The sequence below is a fragment of the Clupea harengus genome, chromosome 10, assembly GCF_900700415.2.
Source record: "Clupea harengus chromosome 10, Ch_v2.0.2, whole genome shotgun sequence".
In the NCBI taxonomy this organism is placed as follows: Eukaryota; Metazoa; Chordata; class Actinopteri; order Clupeiformes; family Clupeidae; genus Clupea; species Clupea harengus.
The window spans coordinates 6,303,640-6,309,964 of record NC_045161.1 but is presented as its reverse complement, the minus strand read 5'-3'; positions in this window follow the sequence as shown (position 1 = coordinate 6,309,964).

The following is a 6,325-nucleotide window of genomic DNA, read 5'->3' as shown; positions in this document are numbered from 1 at the left end:
TGTTAGCGTCACATCTGCCTCTGAAGTCATCCCTGTCCGGTCCCGAGTGACCAGAGAGTCTAGAAGCCTCCCAACAGGTCACAGAAACTTCATTCTTACCACCATTTCTGATATCGTGAAAGCAGAACATGCAATGTCCTATCTAATAAAAACAAGAGTGGGGCATTATATGGAAAAATCTATTAGCTATTGATAAATATAGCCCATGCTATGCGATTCATTCTACAACAGCTTTCACTACACTAATAGCATAGCTATGGCTAATCAGAGCAGCCTATGAAGTTACCAGAGCCCAAGCAGATTTCACTCATCTCATGAAGGCTCACACAGAGACTTCAACGTCTTTCTGTCGCCCAGTGGGCAATAGTCTTTAGATGGTGTCGAGCCCTTTTGACTTTCTCTAAGCCACACAAGTAGTACATCACACAAGTAGCACCCTACATGGATCTCACTCGCACCATTGGCTTCAGAAAGGCTGTTTTATGGGAAATCATTTCATTTCAGCATGGAAACAGGAGCCCAGAAGGCTAGGATACGCAATAGTTCAAAGAATTCCTGAAATCCAAAGCTGAACCACTAAACCTACTAAGATGTCCCCTAAACTCCTATATTGTCTTCTGTGCTCCTGTAGATGCAGACTGTAAGAGAGACCAAGCAGGACTGACCTGCTGAGAACAGACCTTGCAAAACATCTAAGACTTTGCATTACAAGATGTCTAAACCTTTATTTGTGTGGGCAATGCTATTGACCTGCACCTCGTTAAATGCCTGAGCACATACGAAATGGCAAGCATTTTAATATGTGGTTGAAATGTCTCAGCTCCAGAATGGAGGGGAAGCCACAGTCACAGTCACAGCCTTTTTGGGGTCTCAGAAAATATGAGAGCCCTTCCGTCATTTTGAGTGTCTGCTGAAAGTAAAGCATATGTTTCTCACTTTGATGCAACCAAGATGTACCACTCCACATGAAGGAGGCAGCTAGCAGTGACCTATTTACCTGAAAGCTGCAAAATATGCCTCGCTATCAGCATTCAGAAGGCGAGAAGATGAAACAGGCATGAAGATGCACCTCTTTCCATGCCACACCATCACAAGGTATGCCCTGCAGTTCTTTACAAAGGAAGGCAAGACCATTTCAATTTTAAAAGTCACCTAACACGGACAGATTTTCTTGTAGACTTCCTATTCATTTGGGATTTCAGATGTGTCTCGTTGTTGTGTAGCCGTAGCTCCTGCTGCTGTGGGAAAGGAGCAGGACCCTGTTTCACAAGAGGGTTCTGGATTTTTGAGCTCAGAAACTGCTGCTTTCTTACGTCACTCTTTAAATGCAGCCTGAGCTCAGACATTACAGCAAACATTTGTATTGGTCCACTGACCTTGTGAATGAAAGGATATGCAAGAGTGAGTGTGAAGATTGTCAAACTTGTGAACACTTGTCTAAGAAACACTGTACCTGTTGTGCAATATATTTGTATTTGTATGATCTTCATAACGCCATGAAGAAGATTTAATGGAGGATCTTATCAAAGTAAGAAGAGATGATTATGCAAAGATCTATGTCCTACTTACTGCCAAATGGATGTTGCAGAGACGTAGGCTAATCAAAAGAGAAACAGGGAATGTTTGTAATCAACTATTCTTTTAGCAGTTACTGTGAAATAATTTAGCCCAAACCTCAGTGAAATTAAAAACAGCCTGCCGCTCTCTCCCCTTTCCGATTCAGAAAAGTACATTAATATTTGACTCAAAATAGCAGTTGATCTAAGAGGGCTCTTAGTACCTCTTGTGTAATGTGGTATGTGTCTCAAGTTGGCAGTCAGACCAACACCTCCTTAAAACATAATTAACTGTCTCAAAAGGCATAATATAAGTCCTAACAATCATTCTGAAGAAATCTACACGTGTAGACATTTGAGGAGCATGTTTAATATCTCAACCTTTTACACTTTCCTTTGATTACAAGACAAGACATGGGACCAGTAAGACACGGCTGATATAGCATGAAAACATGTACTTTGGTATGGTTTAGCTGTCTGAGTTTAATTTTATACATTTCACCCATCAGTGTTGCACTGCAGCGCAACAACGTGTTTGCCAGTTCACAAGCTGTCATTCCTTCCATTAGAATCTTAACAAATACCACGGGGTTATATGGTTATGGAAACACAATAAGACAAGCATAACTGCATGTTTTTGAACAAGGACGAGCTCTTTCTCATGTGTGCATCTCCAGGCACAGAACTATGTTTAGAAACGTTCCAGTTCTGGCTTTTCCATCGTCCATATTTTGTTGGGTTTTAATAATGTAGCTGTCCCAAAAGACCATGTACAGGACTATACGGTGGGCAAAATGACTTCATGGTCCCTTTCTCACAGAGGGAAATGGGGCGAAAACATCGCCTCCCAATATCACTTCTTAACAAGGAGTGGGTGAGAGGATGGGTCTTGATGAGGCGGCAATGTTTATTATGCCAGAGGGCAGGAGCCCCACACCCTAGTCAGCGTCACGCTGGAGGAAGTCTGATGACCTCTTACATCAATATCCCTTCCTCATCCCACAAGACCTAGGGCCCATGGCTGCCTCAACGATCCCCACATGCGAAAGCCTTCAGCGCTGCACTTTGCAAAATGCATTAAAAAAAAACCAACATAATAAAACCGTTATTTATAGGACTGTAACAGGCTTGTAGTTTGTCTTGAGCTAACCCCAGTGGAGAAACAGAGACACTCAATCCTGGCCGAGACTCGCACTGAGGGGAAGTGCATTACACTGCGCAGGCATGGAGCTCCACCACTGGCCACATTCGCACAACTTCCCTAATGTTAACCAGTAGGTTTCGATATTTTTTTCCGCCACATGAAAGCTGAAAAACGTATTAAAAATTAGGCATATAACATTTTGTGGCCTGGGCTTAAAAAATGCTCTAAATATTCGTCATGATGTCATTGGGAAAAAATTGGTAACATCGTTAAACGTACAACAAGAGGAGGAAAAAAAAAAGAATCTTGTAACACCACACTTGCGGCAATGCGAAAAAGTGTCCCCTGCTTGTTAAAAATTAAAATAAAAAATTAAGGGGAAAAAAAATCTTATATTGAAAAGCATGACGTGAGGTGTGTTGAACAATCTCAGAGGGCCATATCTAGCACTGAGTCAGTCCAAAGGAAATTGACAAAGTGGGCTCTCTCCTGAGAACCAGTGTCCCTACCCAGCTCTCACACTCTGCTGAAAGAGTGAGAGGGATTTTCCAGTTCAGGACGCAGGAACTGGGTAGCACTATTAAGATTACTTACAAAATGTAATCTAGTGGTGACAAATTGCATGACTAAAGATGTAGTCCGTACAAAATCGTTCAGGCCAAAGGATGATCTAATTACCTTTGGACTGTTCTTATCAACCTTGGATTAATTTGGATTCAGATGAGTAAAATTCTTATGGTAGCATAATCCTGTATGACTTTTTATTAAAAAATTGTATTATTATATACATGTTATTGTATATTGTTATTAGATATATTAAGCAAATGAATAATAATGTTAGAACTATCATCATTTAGTACTGTTTAGTGTTAAGTGAAATTCCTGTGGATGTACTGCAACATGGACCAACATGACATCCTTGTATTGCATCACACCTATACTGTCACTGCCACCTCTTTAAGAATTGGTTTAGCATTCTTAAATTAGATTAAAACATGTTTTAAATCCATTCCCATATGTCTATGGTGACAATACCTCTGGCTCCTCTATTTTAGCAGAACTAGTCCTCACACTGATGCGTCTGATGTCTGCTGTCTGATGACCTTTCGTGCAAACAGTATGTGTACCTTTTCAATGATTTGTCAGCTCAGTTGCAAAATTTAAGAAATAGAAATGACCTCATATGTGAGGTAGGGTAAGGAGGTAGGGAGGTTTGTTGTTGTAGTTCTTGAGTTCAATATAGCGCTCAAGCATCATGTCTGATTGGTCAGCACCTGAATGAGCTCGCTTCTGTTGATCTGATTCCCTGGGCTGCACCTGTGTGTCCATAACAGTCACCACGGGCAAAAACATAGCAAGAAAGTAGAGCACCATGTGTTAGACAAACTAACACCAAAACAGCATGATCACAACAGCCTGGGGGAGATGGGAGAGCTGTGCTTGATTTGTTGAGGGATTTAATTACATTAAAGACAGCCAAACACCAATGGAAACGGCAACTTGGCCGACCCAAATGGTACCGAAACAGTGAGATGATTGAAAAAGTTGCTTAGGTGATGAACAGATTTGCCAAAGAACTTGCAGATAAGATGAAGTGGTATGGATAGAAAAATAAATGTTCTGTGCTTTCAATGTTATAACAGGTTTGCTTTGTAGGCTTCGTTAAAAAAATAGAAAATAAAAAAACAGTTGCAACATATGTCCACATATTTTATCTCAATTCTCATCATATCATAATCCCAATAGAATGATGCCACAGCACAGGCATTCTGTTCATACCATATTGTGGGGACTGATTTATAGCCTTATTCGTATGGCAACATTTCACAGAATATTCTGGCAAAGTTTATTGTGTGAGCATGACTTACCACGATCCAGTTACAGAAAGATGCAACCAGTGTCAATACTGTCTCAACACACTTCGTATCTTCTAGCCCTACAATGTAGTAAATGTGGATCATTCAAAATGAACTCAAAAACTAACAATGGCAAGTCCCTCCCTGGCCTATAATCCCATTGAAAACATGTCACTCTGCAATGCGTATACCAGTAGTATTCACAGAGATGATTAATACTTGTAAACACACAACAGTATCTTACCACGTACATCCACTAGAGACCATGGTATGGTGACGGCCACAAGCCTCTTTGGAAAGTGTCTTTTGCATTTCCTGGGGAAAAAACATCACTGTGATGAGATCAGTGGCTTTATTCGAAGCCCAAACATTCCATAAGACGTACTTACACAGTTGTGAGCAAACAGTAGGGTTTTTTTTTTTTTCATTTAAGAACATGCCCTGCCTAGCGATTTACTATTTCCCTTTTGCTGTGAACCGTTAAACCCTTTGTGGTCAGTGATTTTATAAAAAAGTGATTTTTAGAAACTCATATTCGGCATGCTTGGCGCAGAGTGTGCAATGTGGTTCTGTGAAACAACAATTATTAAGACTGTGGCAAATAAATTCACTTCTGAACATTATAAGTCATGAACAAGTTGTTCAAGCTGACAAGTATTCATTCTACATTCTTTCTGGCATGGTTTATACTTTTTCTTGACAAAAGAAATCTGAATAAAGCCCTCTCTAAAACACATACAGTTAAAGTTAAAGGTGCCATTCCAGATTATAATCCAATGCACTTTTTATCAATTTGAGCAACATTCTCCTCTCGGTCGTCTAGCTGTCTGTTCTCTGTGTGCACTCAAAGACAACTCTGGTGATCCTACATAGTCCTGGGAATCCAAAAAAGTGGATCGGACCGAGCAATAAACTATTCCAGCCAAAACAGTGTTGCTTCAGGAGCACTGAAGGGCGGGGTGCATTTGATTGGCTTTCGAGTTCAAATATCAAATACTTTTTGCCAGGTTCAAGGACTGCACCTTGAATTTCAAACAGTGCAAATTAGATAAGTGGCTATTCTGAGGTGCTTCATTATGTATAAACTTTGACAATATGTCCAAATCTCAACACTCTTTGCACTACCACTACCAGGTCTACCCCCATCACTACTACTACTACTACTATTACTACTACTACTACTACTACTACTACAGCTACTACTACTACTACTACTATTACTACTACTACTACAACTACTATTACTACTATTACTACTACCATTACTACTACTACTACTACTACTATTACTACTACTACTACTACTACCACTACTACTACTACTACTACTACTACTATTACTACTACTACTATTACTACTACTACTACTACTACTACTACAACTACCATTACTACTACTACTACTACTACTACTATTACTACTACTACTACTACTACTATTACTACTTCTACTATTACTACTACTACTACAACTACTATTACTACTACTATTACTACTACTACTATTACTACTACTACTACAGCTACTATTACTACTACTACTACTACTACTACTACTACTATTACTATTACTACTACTACTACTATTACTACTACTACTACTACTACTACTAAGATCAATATCTCCTCATACTACTACTACTACTATTACTACTACTACTACTACTACTACTACTACTTTTACTACTATTACTATTATTACTACTACTACTATTACTTCTACTATCACTACTACTACTATTACTACTACTATTAATACTACTACTATT